Below are 9,812 nucleotides of genomic sequence, written 5' to 3'. Positions count from 1 at the left end.
TGGTTAATGTATATAGCCATGCGAAAATGGCTTATATATGTTCGAGCATAATGTTATAATCATTTGGTATGGAATGGTTAATCGCTATCATGATTTGTGCTATTTATGCAAAAAGGGCTAGTTGAATCATGGAAACTATGAAATAGGTAAAGTCTACCTTAAAGGCAGATGCTGGCAGCAGCAGTGATGTAGATTTGGAAAATCACTAAAAATAATAGGATTGGAATTAAATAGTGAATAAATTATGTAAACGAAACTTGATGAATCTATTTTCATAGGAAAGTAACGAAATGATCATATGGACAGTATGTTAAGAGATATTCAGGTTCTCGTGAGACAGGGCCAGAACGGTTTCTGGATTCCCTGTTCCGACTTTGGAAATTCATTATAAATTAACCAGAGATAATTAGGAGTTATTCCATATATGTCTGGATTCCTCTCTGAGTCTAGTTTCTATAGAAACAAACGGCATCAGTATTGAAGCCCTGTGCAGGGAGATATCCAAGTCGTAATGCGCAAAGGTCAGTGTAGTCGATCCCTGTAACATGGGAGACTTTGACTAATAAACTGTACTAATTGGCCTGACCAAAAATTCTAGAAAAAAATATGTAGATGGTCATATGAGTCTAGTTTCAGGGAAAAATTACGAAACTTATTTTCGAGTTGTGAAACTCAAGATATGATTTTTAAGGTGACAGTGTCGCAGTTAGCCAACTGCCTAGAAAATTTTAAAATGGACTGCGATAGTAAGCGAATTTAGTCTGTGAACCCCTCGTGTCCGACTCCGGCAACGGTCTCGGGTACGGGGTGTTACACTTATGACAAGGTCAATGGTATGTAATAAAGGAGAGCTCAGTCAATATACTTTATTGGAACGACTTCGTCACTAAATGATTTTATAATTAATAGGCAAAAAACTGAAACTTAACTATAAATCATTTTAGCCCTAATCACATATGTCCAATCAGTCCTTCTGCTAGCTTGTTGAAACCAAAAATGAGTTACATGTAAAATCAATTGAACAAAAATGGTTGGCAATGATAAAGTTAGAGAAATGGGTCACAATCACAAATGAATGCATTTTCTTACTGAGTATAGAAATGACTTAAAAATTTATTTAAGGTTTTGGAATTATCATTTAATTAAATAATTGAAATTCAAAAATGGAATTAAATTGATTTGTAATTGTGAATCCATTGAATATGGAAATTAAATATATTTTCTCACAAATTCTTTTATGGGAAAGTTGTCATGACTTTAATGGAATTAGAATTTGATTGAGAAAACTATTTAATTGAAAATTTAATTTATCTAATTAAATTAATTAATAAATTAATATTTATTTTGGGAAATAGAAAAAACATGAATTGGGTTGGGTTAAATTATAAAGTGTTGGGTTCAAAGTTCAAGAAACACATACAATTGAAACCAATACAGGATAGACCCAAATCCTTACATATTACATTTGAGGGGCGATAACCCCAGTATATTTAACTAGGGTGTGTCGTCCCCCTCTTCTAGTTCAACTAGAAGATTGATTTTTTATATTAAATAAATATTGTTTGTCTTACTAATTCAACCAGGATTCTCCTATCTCTCCCTATAAATAGATGGCACTGGTAGAGCTATTAACACAAGTTAAAATCAAGTTTCATACAAGTTTGAAATATTATTATTCTGTTAGAATGTAGAGAATTTATTTTCTAAGTAAAAATTATATTGTATGGAAATAACAATTCTACCAGTTTCTATTGAGAGGGAATTACTTTCCCACTGAAAGTTATAAATCATTTCTTGTTCTATGTTTGGTTCGTGGTTGTTCAAGATCACATTCAAGCAATTCAAGGCATGAGAATAGCAGAAAATGTCATTTGGTTGAAAGTCGAGAATGACTAGGATCCATCTCGCACAAAGCACATGTATTTTTTTGAGAAAAAAGTTTATTGCTATAAATATCACAAATCGGCTTGGTTTTCAAAATTTTAATTTCTCGCTATAACTAAAAGCCATTTTTCTAAACCAAAATTTTCGAACATAGTGGGTCTTGTACTGATACTTGGGGAACTTGTACCGATACTTGGACCCTAACACTATTTATTTGTGCATTTTTTCAAACTTGTACCGATACAAGTCTAACAAGAATCGATACTTCTCTACAAGGGACCTGAAATCATGCCTAACATCTATAAACCATTTTAAACCATATAACATCTCAAATTATCACATAAATCATCATATAACTTAAGTACTCAAAGAAGTTCACTAAGATAACAAAATATTTATATTACTTTTAGTATTTCTATTAGGACTTTAATGCAAATATCTTAATCTAACCTATTTTTTCGCTCCATACTTTAAACCAAAAATATATCCACATACTTTCTTCCAAGCTTGAAAATGTGATGAGACGCGTCAAGCTCAAATCCTCGTAATAGAGCTTCACTTTAGATTTTTACCTACGCATTAGAAAACACACACTAAGCTCGTGAAAGCTTCGTAAGAATAATGATAATGAAATTTACCTTAACCTAAAAAATATTCAATATATACTTACTAATCAATAGTATCTTAAATAAACTAAAGTAACATTTTTAGTAGAGTCTTCAAAAATATTACTTACTTGACATTCTATCAATTATAAATTACATTCATTCTAGTCATAGCATTTTTATTCTTAACTATCTTTTCATAAAAGCCCAACGTAGACTTAATTAAACATGTAGGATACACAGAAATATCATAAAGGTACTCAGAGGAGCTAATGTAACAGAGGTGCACTGAAGTGCAATATTAGAGTCACACCAAAGTGCTATATCAAAGTGTGCGCTAAATGTTTCCTAATAGCATGTCATTTATATCCTACTAGTTCACATCTTGTTACATGGGAACATGTAACAAAATTATCTTCACCTCTATTTTTTAGAACAACACGTACATGTAGAACACCTAGGCCCACAACACCACTAAATTAAAATTTAGCTACACTTCCTAAAACTCTAAAATAAGAAAATAAATAAGGAATTTAAAGAATCAAATAGAAGATTCAATATTTGGTTTGGTGAAAATAACACTTATTTTTGGGAAATGTGCCCATATTGTAGTATGTCTTTTGTGTTTCTATCTTTCATGTTTTGCATGCATAGCGAAATTGTGGCAAACAAATATTATCTCATTGATGTCTAAGTTCAAATTGATAATAAGTGGCACTGTAAGAACGTTTACATTGCAAGAAAAACAACTTACTTCAGTAGGTAATCTAAACGAGTTCATAATCCCGTAAAAGAATCAAAATGAGCATTTGATTCAAATACTCAGAAGGATTATTATGTCATCTACAATTGTAATTGGGGAGATGACTACTCTTGGCTATCAGAGTAGTTCACTCCATGGGTAGAGACATAGATGTATTCTTTGGAAGAATGATACATTGGAATAGACCCAAGATGAATTAATTCTAAATCTATTTGTAAATTAATTTACTTGTGACGTTCATAGTATGATTTATCTAAATCCTAAATTAGTCACTGACCATGCGTATGTAACTCATGTGCTTTTATATAAGTGGAGGCTTATGCTCTAAAGATGATCAAGCCCATATACGGTATGTTGGGTACATGACTTGTGCATGACATGACTTTACTAGCAACAATGAAATTCATAACTCGATTAAAGAGTTAACGATATCTTCTCATTGACATTGTGTGGATTGATAAATATGGAACATGACCAAGGGTTGCTAGTTCTCGAACAAGCAATTTATCACAATCATTTGTTGATAGTGCTCATATTAATTTTTAAAAAGACATATTGATAAAAATGAGATAAAATAGGATTATATTGAGTGAAAGAATTTAACTCAAAGGAATCAATGATATCATATGAGGGTAACACACACATGACGAGGTCATTACACAAAGCAGTTCGATGCTTTCGTATACAATAAGGAGTTTTTAATCATGGTACTTCTTGTGGACTGACTCCGTGATTAAGTAAATTGAAAATTATTGTAATGATGCTTTTAGACATAATTGTAATTACTAGAGCCTAATTGTATATGTTTGATTGGTTCATCTACTAGCTCAATCAAAACTCTATTGGACTGCATTTGAATCAAAAAAAATTCTACGACTTTGGAAATAATTTAATTGAGTCGATTTATTCGATGTGGAATTAAATTAGGTGGTAATGAGAATTATTCAACTAGAGAATTTGATTAAAGAATTTTCTTGAAAAATTAATTTGAAAAATCTAAGTGCTTTTTGGGAACATTAATTTTGATCAAGTAAAATTAAATTAATCAAATTAATTAAAATCAATATGATATTTTTGCAAATTAATTTCAAGTCAAAATTTTTTTCCAATGGGTAATGAAACTTGAAATTTTGACTTGAGATCGAAAATTGGCCTCGAGAACCCAAAACCGAGATCGAGAATCAAAAATTGCTCAAACCGAGTCTGGTATGTGAAACTGGATTGACGATCACATCGGTGTCTGGACTAGACCGGTCGGGTCGTCACTAGCTTGGATTGAACTGACAACAGTTGAGGATGTCGCACCTAGGATGTCACCCCCGAGCACGACGATGCTGACAGATACGACGACGGTATTCCAGTGGCCAGTAGATGGTTGGCGGTGGCGATTCTTCGATGGTTGAGCAGTGGAATAATTACACTCCTACTAGGATTCTACCAAATTATTTGATTTCAGATTAACTATTCCAAAAATAACATTATTTTAATAAATTTAATATTAAATTGAATTTAATACTTAACTTGATAGTATTTTATTAATTTTAATATTAAAGTGATTATCTTAATATTAAATTTAATTTAATATTTATCTTGTATATAAGTATTCTTTTAATTTAGTAGATTTAATATTAAATTTAATCTAAAATTTATCTTGAGGATAGCGGAGAAGACTACTCGGTCGAAGCGTTCACCCTAGACGAATCAAAAGGTACGATTTTGATTAAGTGTTTATTACTTTAGATAACACAACCAAGTTCTAGTTTTGGAAAAAAAATTTAAAACTCTGATTTTCCTTAAACTTTTTTTCCGTTATATTTTCCAAATCCGATTTTCCAACACTTATTAACATAGGTCTTTATATAGACTCAAGGTCTTACTACCCTTGTTTTTCTAAGCAATGTGGGATATGAATTTTATATAGACTTATAATCCCTTTGTCTTTTGTTCCTAGGAAATGTGGGATTCATTCCCTACTAATAGAACACTTTACACTTATTTTCCAATAAGTTGGTGTTGATATTCAACACTCCCCCTCAACACCAACTTTCACCATGCCAAACTAACGACGGTAGCTTTCAAACTTATTGCCACACAAATTTTTTATAAATAAGTCTACAACTTGGTCTTCTGTCTTGACATGTCCCAACACCTCATCTTGATTATTGTGACCACCCTTATCTCTTTGCTTGATGGAACACTGCCCCTTGATCCTATCCTTGTCGATGCCTTTGCGGCTCGACTCATGGTACTTCACTCCCATTATATTGGCTCGATAAAGTCCTCTCGACAGAATCGAATAAAACATAATTTTCATGGCTTCACATAGTGGTCACCTTTGGCTTTTGATTCCTCATAGGATTTTACTACAACTGATAGGCTTGCTTGCCTTGGGCACTCCCTAACATGGTGCGGTCCATCACATAAGAAACAACTCAAGGGTTTCGGTTTGCCCTTTCTCATAGATGCCATGGTCTTGCCCCTCTTTCGGCATGACCTTCTCTCGTTAGCCTCTTCCTCACTTGAAGAATCCTTACCCTCAAATTCCTTCGATGCTCTCTTACTTAATCTTGAGCTTTGACGCTCGTGGTACTTGAATCGGTCCTTCTTTAGTTCTACTAAGATTCAACAACTATCATTGCTTGTTTCATGTCTTGGACACCTCGACATTGTAACTTTTGCATGGTTGGCTTGTTGTCGATACCCAAGACCTAATAATACTTCCTTGTGTCCCTTAGAAAGTTTTCCATATCCTTGACATCTCTCGAACCTTTGATTTCTTCAGGCTTTGAAATGTCCCAATGATGAATTGAAGTACCAAGCATGACTCAAATGGTTTTAAGCCTAATGAGCTTCCCCTTAAGCTCCATGATCATGTTGTGCATGAGCTCCACCAAGGCTACAAGTGCTTTATTGGTATGGTCCAAATCACCTATCATTGCATTGAGGACCCCTTGAAGCTTTCCCATTAGCTCCTTCTTAGGCTTTACATGAAACTCTCCATTACCCATCTTTAGTCCATCCATGTGACCCTAGATGTCCTCTACTCGATCAAGGACACTCACTATGGCTTGTTGTACCTTCACAAGCCTAGTCTCTATAGACTAGGCCACATCCTTCGAGTTCCTCCTCAAGGCTCCCTTCTTATCCCTTTTCATAGCACCTTCTTTATTCACCATGTCTTCCTCTTCGATAGTAAATAATGCCTCTAGATCCCAATCTTCTTCATTGTTGGAAGTAATTGCATTACTCTCCATAAGCTTTTTTGTCGACCAATAAGCTTTTTCCATTTGACCTTTTTTTCTTACAATTATAACACTTTCCTTCAATCTTTTTATTATTGTCGCGGTTGTTCAAACCTCCCCTATCATGAATGTTCCATTCATCTTGATTACTTTTTGACTTCTCATCATTACCCGCCCTTATCATGTTGCTTGAATTTTCTTTCACCTTTACTAGCATAGAGTGCCTCTTGACCAGCCAACAAGTTCTCTAAATCAACAAGTGATGGTTTGGTTTTCCATCCTTGTACTATAGCAACAAGGCCTCTGAACTCTGGTCTCAAACCATAGAAGATTATCCTCTTCACCTTGGTGTCACCGACCGGAGCTTGTGGATCCAAATCACCAATCTTTCGGCATAATGATTTTACCTTGTGGAAATACTGTGAGATTGTCATGTCACGTTGTGTGTAGGCTCTAAAATATGTGATATTTTAACACTCTTTTATTTACAATTTATTCTAATTTCAAGTAAATAAATAACACTTTCTATGGTTTTGTACTCAACTTTGTGATATTTTATAATTTCCATAGGAATATGTTAAGTTTGTGAAAGTTATGTTAACTGCATGCTATTTTATTATTTTTTTGGATGTATTTGGGTCTTAAATAGGTACAGGTTCGAAGATCTAAGAGGTAGTCATGTAAGCTTCAAAATGACTTTGTTTTAGATGCAATTACATGGAGGCCCAATATTGTCTAATTGAAGGCCCAAAACCATTCCATTTACCCACTTTTATATGAAATAAAATGGCAACATCAACTGCTAAAATTAACAGTTCATAATCGCCCCCTCATCTCCCAGAAAGTATCAAATTTGATCCCATTCTCCATCAAATAAAATCATTATATTTTTTCCCTTGAATCAAGCCTCAAAACCGTCCACTTCCCTACTAAAAATAGCAGTCAAAACCACCTCCCCTTTTACAATTCTAAGGCGGGCCATACAAGGAGAGAAACAAGCTAACCTCCTTGCTAAAATTAGCAAGTCTCAATCCACTCTTCCTTACATTAAGGGATGGTATCAAAGGGGGAGGAAATCAAGGATTCCTTTTCTAAAAATAGCAAGGGACGTTAGGGGCTAGAAGGCTATAAAAAGATGCTTCATCTCATTCATCAACACACTTCAGTTTTCAGAAAAACATCTTTTGAGTGTTTTTGTCTTTCTCATAGCTTGCTAAACAATGGATTACCACAAAGTAAGGAAATTTACTTGCCGAAAATGAGATCAATTAGAGAGGGATGACTTGAGATCATTTTGGTGATTTAATGTAAAGACAAAGAGGAGAGCCACCATGGGAAGCCGCAAGGAGCAGTCGTAGATAACCCTTTACAATTCAACTGTTTCTCTTCTTATTGTGAATTGGTTGTGGATAACCTCTTGGCTAGTCTTCTTCCCTTTCTCTTTATTATTAATCGATGTTTTCTATGTTGAAAGAAAAGTTTGCATCTTATTTTTATGTTTTCAAATTTAATATTACATGACTTAATTTTTTTATTCATAATAAGTATGGATCATGATTTGAGTTAATTGATTTTTGTATTGTGAAGATTTTATGCAAAATATTATTTCATTCATTTAGGTTTAATTCATGATTATACTTGTAAATGTGTGGCAAACATTTGTAGGTTAATGAATTAACTATTTAATATGAGAAGAGGTAATAGTTACTAGAAAAAAAAACCTAAATAGTGCATATCATGTGGACATCGAAAGATGATTGTTGTATGCATAAACTGTATAAATGCCTGAAAGGGTGATTTCTAGGTTAGTTTTGACATAGACATATGCAGAATAACTTAGGAACATAATAGGACTTCGAGAGAAGCTTATGCCTTAATTAAAATTTGGTTTAATGAGTTTTCATATTGCCACGATCCTTCGTGATATTCCTTTTATGAGTGCCAATGAACACTTGTTAAGTGAAATATTTATTCTAGTCTATTCATGTTGTGTTTTGTTAAATCTTGTGTTTAATCTTTCTGTTGTGATAGTTTTCTACAAGGTATGTTGTTTTATTTTATAGGTGTTTGAAATTTGATTACAACCTTAACATTATTTTTTACTTCATTGACAATATTTCTCTTTACTTAATTTCTTCCAAATTGTTTATAGTTATCTTTGCAAATAATTTACACAACAGTCATGTGGAGACGATATTCTTTACTTATTATTACTTGTATAACCGTGTACACTTGCACGTAATCACACGACACAACTTTCTGGCGTCTTTGTCGAGGACTGTATTTTGTCATTATTTGTGAAGGTAATTTTTTTAGTTTGGTTTATTTTTATTTTTTTCGTTATCAATTTTAACATTATTATTTTTGTGATTTTTCAGGGTTTATAGGCCGAATTATCGATCTATTGCTAATTGACCCAAAAATTAAATATACTTTTAGGCAAAGAAGAAGAGGATGATCAACCCAAAGACAAGTCGAAGAAATGAATCAAAATCTAAGAGAAGACGCAACTTACAATACTCAGAATCTGATCCTTGTTGCTGATGATAGAGATCACGCAATTCGGTAGTATGCTATGCCCTTATTCAGTGAACTCAATCTACGGATTGTAAGACTTGAGATTAAGGCCCCTCAGGTTGAGTTAAAACCAGTGATGTTCTAGATATTACAAACAATGGGACAATTTAGTGGGATGGCTTTAAAAGATCCACATTTGCACATCCGCTTATTTATAGAAGTAAGTGATCCTTTCAAGTGAACAGGAGTATCTGAGGATGTCTTAAGACTGAAGTTATTCCCACATTCATTGTGAGATCAAGCACGAGCATGTTTGAATTCCTTATTGCCTTATTCTTTTTCCACATGGCAAGAATTGGTGGAATGTTTTAAGTAAGAATTAAGGAATTCCTTACCGCTAGGTTCTGTTTCAGCAACTTGGTGATGATTCCTTGTATGAGGCATAGGAACGATTTAAGGAATTATTATGGAAATGCCCTCATCATGGTATTTCTCATTGCATTCAATTAAGACTTTTTACAATGGTCTTAATGCTCACACAAGAATGGTGGTAAACGCTTCAGCTCACGGAGCTCTTCTTTCAAAGTCATACAATGAAGCGTATGAGATTCTAGAAAGAATTTCAAGTAATAACTACTAGTGGCCAGCCAATTAAGCAGCCACAGGAAGAAAAGTGGCAGAAGATCATGACGTTGACGCTCTTACGTCTTTAGCAGCTTAGGTATCTACTATGACTTCTATGCTTAAAAATATTACTGTTATTGGTTGCAACACTAACATGACAGGTCAACAACCAAGTCA

The 9,812-nt window shown here is 33.6% G+C and overlaps 1 non-coding gene across 1 annotated transcript; it reads right to left on the bottom strand.

Annotated features, from left to right (window-relative positions):
• Positions 1-9,398: 9,398 nt before the first annotated feature.
• On the bottom strand, positions 9,399-9,500 carry LOC121222871 (small nucleolar RNA R71). Its single transcript, XR_005920241.1, has one exon. It is a non-coding gene; the product is annotated as a small nucleolar RNA R71 (small nucleolar RNA).
• Between the last annotated feature and the right edge of the window lie 312 nt (positions 9,501-9,812).

The sequence above is a fragment of the Gossypium hirsutum genome, chromosome D10 (assembly GCF_007990345.1).
Source record: "Gossypium hirsutum isolate 1008001.06 chromosome D10, Gossypium_hirsutum_v2.1, whole genome shotgun sequence".
Lineage (NCBI taxonomy): Eukaryota > Viridiplantae > Streptophyta > Magnoliopsida > Malvales > Malvaceae > Gossypium > Gossypium hirsutum.
Note: the sequence above shows the minus strand (reverse complement) of the source record. Positions and strands in the feature narration are given on the sequence as shown.